The sequence below is a fragment of the Peromyscus leucopus genome, chromosome 1 (assembly GCF_004664715.2).
Source record: "Peromyscus leucopus breed LL Stock chromosome 1, UCI_PerLeu_2.1, whole genome shotgun sequence".
Lineage (NCBI taxonomy): Eukaryota > Metazoa > Chordata > Mammalia > Rodentia > Cricetidae > Peromyscus > Peromyscus leucopus.
The window spans coordinates 68,038,615-68,045,937 of record NC_051063.1 but is presented as its reverse complement, the minus strand read 5'-3'; positions in this window follow the sequence as shown (position 1 = coordinate 68,045,937).

Here is a 7,323-nt window from a genome sequence, read left to right as displayed (position 1 = left end):
GGCAAGAAAACTTAACAGAAACAACCCAGAGGAGGGAAGATTCAATGTGACTCTCAGTTTCAGAGGTGTCAATCTCTGGTCATTGGTTCCACTGCTTTGGGCCTGTGGTGGGGTGGGACATCATGGCATTGAGCATTTTCAGTGGAGGAGGCTGGTCACCTCATCAGGCAGAGATGGAGGGTGGGATGCTGTGCTATCATGTTACCTTTTCTGCCATGTTGGTTCCATCCTGGACCTTTCTTCGTCTCCTGCTCTTGCTCCACTCAGGCTCCCAGTCTCCTGAACATCCCCATCCACATTAGAATGGGTTGTCCTCCTTCAGGTGTTCTCTCAAAAGCCAGCCAGCTCTACAGACTCCATCTTAGAAACATTCAGAAGTGAGCTTTGTTAATCTCCGAGGTATTTCTCAACCCAGTTTGTTAACCACCATTATTAACCATCACAGCTTTTTAATTTTTTTAAATAAAAAAGAGACTTTCTAAATGCTTTACAAAAATTACCAGTGCAAAAGTGACTAAATACTGAATATTCCAAGTAGGTTCAAAAGGAAAGTTTCCCTCAAAGGTAGTGTCCATTCATTAGTTCCACATTCCATGTTTATCATTCTGTTTTTTTTTAATGAATTTCATATACATTTCATAAGTACACATACTTATTTTTGTTTTTTATTTTAACTTTCAATGTTGCTGTGAAGACTGCTTTTTGTAAACTTGACACAAACTAGAGTCACTTAGAAGAAGCCACCTCAACTGAGGAATTGACTGGATCTGTGGGCATGTCTTTGGGGGCATTTTCTTGATAGCCAATTGATGTGGGACGATCCAGCCCACTGTGGGTGGTGACATTCCCCAACAGGCAGTCCTGGGTCCTGGGTTACATAAGGAAGATATGTGAGTAAGCCAGGGAGAGCAAGCCAGGGAGCAGCATTTCTCCATGGCTTCTACCTCAGTTCCTGTGTCCAGGTCCCTGCCTTGAGCTCCTTCCTGCCCCGACTTCCTTCTGTGGTGTGAAGTGGTCAATGTTTTATAACAGCAGCAGAAAAGCGAACAGAGACAGCTGCGTGTGTAGTTACTGCTACGAAAGAGAAGGATTTAGTTCAGTTCCCCCCACCCCCATGCCTCTTCTCATTTGGTCATGTTCCTCAACTGCTCATTTTTGGAGGCTCAAGCAATTAGTTTCATTTTCACAGAGACGTTTTCTTCCCTTTCCCCCATCTCTCCATTTTCTCAGCTGTCCTTTTCTTTTGTATCACCAAGGTTATAACTTATATATCTTGGTAGAGATTCAGTGAGTCATTGCTGAATCTTGCCTGAAAGTGTTTTCCAACGCTTAAAAAGGAATGAATGAGCATCATTTCCGTTGCTCTGATTCCGGAAGCACGCTCACAAGAGCAATCAGGCCTTTACGATAATTCCATTTCTTTTCTCAGTGACCAATTGGTTCTGAGTAGCTCTAGAAAATGTTCCTGACACTGAGTTAAAGTTGATTTCTCTTACTTTGCAAGCATTCTTTCCTTTTTCCAAGTTCTTTCTTAGCTCACCTCAGCCAGAAATTTTCCTTTTCCAGATGACCACCTCCCCAAACCCCTCTGCCCAACTATTCTAATGTGCTACTTGCTCTCTGGAAACCTTCTCTAGCTGTCACGTTTGGATCCCACTGTGATGCATTTAATAGGAAGGCTTCGGGCTGCAGGAATTCACCTTTTTCTTAGATTATGTCCTTGTTACATAACTAAATAACTCCCTAAAATTCTGCTGAGGTTCTGAGCTTTCTATTTCTTCACATACTTCAAAGGTGTCTTCTGTCTTCACGCAGAGTGACAGTTTGGGAATAGAACTGAAGGGTGAGTTAGAGCTGCAGAACCGTGAAAGCATTGTTCGGTGGACTTCTGGAAAACACTGGGGCTGTTGCCGAGTCTGTAACTGGCTGATCTCGCTGCTCTTCCTCTGCGGGCAACCTCCCTCTCTACTCACAGGGCTTCTGGTTCTGATTCTGAAATGATGGCTTTTAGATAGTCTGAAATCATTGCAGTCTATCTGTTTTCAAACTTTAGATGTATCCTGAGAGAATTCACTTTCATTATCCCTTTGCTTTCTTTCCTTCTGTATCTCCCTGCTTTTTGCTGCAACTTATTAATTACAAATTGGGTTAATTTGGTATCACTCTTGCCTATTGCTTTATTTTCTGTATCTATCATTTTTTTTCCTCCTGAAAAAAAAAAGGCCTCAACTTCACATTCCATGAATTCATTATCTTAAAAAAAAAAACTGACTTGAATATTCGTTTTTAGTCATTTTTATACTGGTAATATTTTTTAAAGCATTTAGGAAGTCTCTTTTATTGAGAAAAAAACTGTGAGGACTAATAATAGTGGTCTAGAAATACCTCAGAGATTAACAAAGCAATTCCCTACATGTGTCTAAGATGGGGTCTATAGAGTTGACTGGCTTTTGAGACAGCACCTGAAGGAAAGAAGACCAGTCCTGATGCAGGCAAGGCTATCCAGAAGATTGGGAGCCTTATGGGAGCAGAAGGAGGAAGGTCCAGAACGGAACAAACATGGCGGAAGAAGGAAGCGTGAGAGCACAGATGACCCGCTGAACTGCCCTGTGGCGGTGACCCCTCTGACCATGTGAGGAGAGGTGTGCCTGTGTGGTAAGCACACGCAGAGTGTATCTTGTTTACAACAGGGAAGTCTCTCACACACCAGGGTGGAGCTGTCCCGCAAGGACACAGAGGGCCTGGGCTCTCCCTGTCTGTGTGCTTGCCATCTTTCAGCCCTTGACAGGACAAAAAGAGGTACCTTTGGAAGAGAACTTGACTTGGGGAGAAAGTAGAGTTTGTTAACTGGCCAGCAGAGATTCACAGCAGAATGCAAAGACAGTGTGTCCCAGCTGCCTCCAATGACCCTTTGTGTTAGCAACTTGTCAAGAGCAGTTCGCTGTGTCCAGAAAGAAGGCTTGCCTAGATGCAGCCCTCCACCCATGGGAATGTGGTTGCATTTTGATGGGCCAGGGGTCCTGGTTTTACATCAGAGGCTGGAGTTTAGAGTTTCATCTCTGGATGGCAATTGCCATCATCCCTTCATCCCTCAGTCAAAGCTTTGCTGTCCACAGAGAACCAGAGGGAGCCTCCTAAACTATGGTCTCAGCTGAGGCAACTGCTGAAACTCATCCTACATCCTTGAATCCCTTCCAGGGCCCCAAACAACGAGGGTCCAGGATATTTGTAAATGGTTCATTTCCAAAATCCCCTCCCTCTGTCAACGTGTTAGATGAGGTCTAAGAAATGCCCACCACCCGCAGCCTGTGCTGGCCAGTACTTGCCTCATGGAGTGTGTGGATAAGCATATAATGAAGCTCCCTTGCCTTCATGCTATCTCACTTCAAATGGTTTCAGTGGAAGGATAATAAAAATGAAAAATAAAAATGAAAAAAAATCACTATTTTGATATTTGTTGTCAAAATTTAAACAATCTACAATCTTGCATATGCTCTACCCTTCAATGTGATTTAATTTAAACATGAAGAATGGTTACCAGTTCCTAATATAGAATATTATAACAATTTCCAAATTATCAGCTAAAATTCTCTTGATGTTACCCTGCTCATAAAATTTATACTATAACTTGTCTAAGGTCCATTTTTTCCATTGCAAATACACAGAAATTCATACTTATACCACATGCTGTTTTCTACATCAATTAGGCAAATGAATAAAACTGAGAGTGGACCAAGAACATACAGGAGAGAATGTGAGGGGAGCCCACCTGATTATTAAATATTTATGAATGAAATAGCTGGGAAGAAGTGGCAAGCCTTCTGATGAGACTGCTCCAGCCTAGCTAAAATGTCTTTAATTAGTCACTTAAAGATGTTTACCTGTTTTGTCCTTTCATAAAGTACACATGTTCTAAAAAGACATTTTATAGTTGGGAAATGGGGAGTTGATACAGGAAAATGCTATAAATGAGTAGCAAAATTTTATGTATTTATTCAAATGTTTTCTCCAGCTCAACTGCAAGCCTGAAAGAAAAAGACTACAGTGATCAAAATATCACACATTTAGGGTGAAACTGTGCATGTTGTCCTGGCAACCTCTCCCCGTGACCCTCCCTGGAGGGGGTGAGGGTAATTCTCCTCTGGACTTTTTCTTTGCAGAGCTGTAGAAATATACTATGGTTCTATGGCTTTGCTCCACAGGGCTGTCTGCATTCTGCTGTGCTACAAAGCACTCAAGTTACACTCACATAGAGAAGAGCAGTGTGGACATCTAAGGCATTAGAGGCAGTGGGCAAACTTCAGCTACTCACAGAAGACCCCCAAGGCTGTTGGGACTCAGTAAGATCTAAAAGAAAGGATGCTGGGTGACTCTTGATTGGAAGCAGATGGTTGGGTCAGATGGTCATTCTAAGCAATAACCTCACTCTCCTAAGTTTCCTCCTCCATTTGTTTAGATATAAGCCTGGCTTGGGTCCCCTCAGAGACTCAGGGGATATGGATGTCCCTACACACAATCAGCTAAAGAGGCTCCTTAGCTCCTGGGCCTGAGGTAAGTTCTGAGTGAATGGTAGAACTGTGGGGCCTTCCAAAGATGAATACGAGGTGTAGACCTCTCTCGGGCAAAGCAGGCCGTTCAGGAATGAAGCAGTGAATTTGCTGCCAGACTCTGACCCAAGGATTGTTTCTCCGTTGAAATGAGAGCCATGACAGTGGCTTCTGATATGGATGCATGTTACCTAGCCACAGTCCCTTGTCTCTCTCCTTCTGACTTCTAGTTGTCCTTCTAGATCACATATAAGGATTCTGCATTCAGATGAAGCTCAAATCAAAAAGCTCCTTCTAAGTTAATAAAAAAGAAAAAAAAAAGAAAAAAAAAACCCACTCATTTTTTTTTGTAAATTAAAAAAAAATACTTATCTCTTTACAATTACGATCTGCCAGAAGTAAAGTAAATCCTAACTTCCACTGTTTCTACTACCAAGACAGGGTCTTATATAACCCAAGTTGGCCTCAAGTTTGCAAGGTAGCCAAAGATGACCTTGAAATCCTAATCCTCTGTTCTGCCTCTCAGAGGCTGGGATTGCAGTTTGCAAGCATGGGCCACCCAGCCTTATAAAAATATTTACATCCTCAAAAGAAATCTCTGTGCTCAAAGCCAACAAGAGACATTGTCTGCTATTGCAAAGCAATGTTTGGTTCATTTTGTTTTTCACCTAAGATTTTTAAACCAAATTATGAAGGCATCAGAGCTGTGTGAAGGAAGACTGAACTTGAAGATAAGCCTCATTTTTACTTCTCATAAGCACAGTGAAACTTGTGGGTCTTGCCCACAAGTATTTATTAAGGTTATCATGTCTAAGTTGTTTCAAAAATAGGACCCCACAGACAATGCTTTCTTGCCCCCAAACCATCTATCTCCCAAGTAAGGGGACAGCAGTTATAACATGTGTCCCTGGAAGCAGAGACTCACTTCTCAGAGAGGGGTTAAAGTGTAAGAAAGGCGGTCACGAGGTGTGCAGAGGACAGCCGCATGGCCTCCTGTGGTCAAGCAGCATCTTGTAATTCCATTAGGGTGTTAGATTCAAATGCAGAATTAGCTGTTGCCTACGCAGAATTATGTTAAACACGGACCAGACTGAAAATCAATATTCTGCTTAAGTAACTGGCCCTCCAGTAATTTAATGAAGCTAAATTGCATTACACCGCGGCAAGGTGGAGGGGGACCACTCTGCCTCAACCTTCCATTACACAGGGCTGAGTAGCTCTGCGCCTAAAGAGAAATTAAATACACACTCATTTTTCCTCAGAATTTGGAACTCTGCTTTTCGCACCAGATTGCTTGTCTGTTTCTTTAATTTAAACCCAGAGTAAATAATTTTCAGGCCCCTAATTAGGAAAAGAACTACAGCCTTGTAGTGGGACAGATAGTGTCGATGGGATATTGGGAATGTCTGCTTTTCTTAAAGCCATAAGAATAAGACTATGGGGGAGAGTGAGTGGGAATGAAGGACTTCAGCTGTAGTGTGTGTGTATTAAAATTTAACTGGAAAGTCTTCAAACAGACACTGTAATTAATTAGGCTCCCAATTTGAATAAGGACTACAAGGCACAGACGGGGATAAATTTCTTTAAAATTGTATATATGTATATGTATAAAATGAGACTTTTTAAAAAGCACACCTTTAATATGTTGGTCATTCTTGTATATTATGGCTTGCTTTGTTCTTGTTTGGGGGTCTTGGAGTGGTGTAGGTGGGTGTGTGTATGTAAGTGTTCTCAGCTCGGAACCCTTCAACCGAACAACCGAAGTGGGCATCTTCTCATTTAAGATTTTGCTGTAAGAACTTCAAGGTCTCCACGCAGTCAGCAGGCACTCATTACGGCACTCTAACCACAGAAGTTTGTGCTAAAGATGATTGACAATAGAAAGGAGGTGCTGTTACACCATTTCAGAGTTATTGGCAACTCATTTATTTATTATTCAGTGGCAAACTTCATCTATATAAATCACTTCACAGACTTATGTCCAAACTCCAAATTAAAATGACAATAATTGCATGTTGCTTGGGATGGGGTAACACTCAAAACAGGAATTTTTCCTTTATAGATGCCAATTTGGATATTCCTGGACCCAATAAGTTTTATGAAGCACGTGGGTCACTGTCTTTGAGAAATTCCACATTTCAAATATGCAGGTATTAATTGGCATGTATCTTTGCTTTCCAAGCTCTCCAGTTTTCTTAATCTCTTGGACTGTAAAGGACACAGTCTATCAATAAAGAGTCAAAATGAAATGACTTTGACACAACACAACTTCAAGTCACCAACTTTAATGTGTGTGCTTCTTCAGTCATCCTCTTGACATCAGCCAATGCAATGTCACAGTCAGCAGAGACATCTTCAAGACCTTGCAGCAGCTATGGAATAAGGGCTACATGTGTCCTCAGTGCAGTGTCATTATGTCATAGCCTCTTATCCAATTATCTTTCTCCTAGAAAAATACCACTGGTTTTCTGTATCAGGATGCCCCATTGTATGGATTTAACCAAGCAAGAATCAAAAATACGAGCCGGGCGGTGGTGGCGCACGCCTTTAATCCCAGCACTCGGGAGGCAGAGCCAGGCGGATCTCTGTGAGTTCGAGGCCAGCCTGGGCTACCAAGTGTGCTCCAGGAAAGGCGCAAAGCTACACAGAGAAACCCTGTCTCGAAAAACCAAAAAAAAAAAAAAAAAAAATCAAAAATACGTTTTACAAAGCATGACTTGGCTGGGGACGTGCTCAGTTGGTAGAGTTCTTGCCTAGCATGCATAAAGACTTTGAC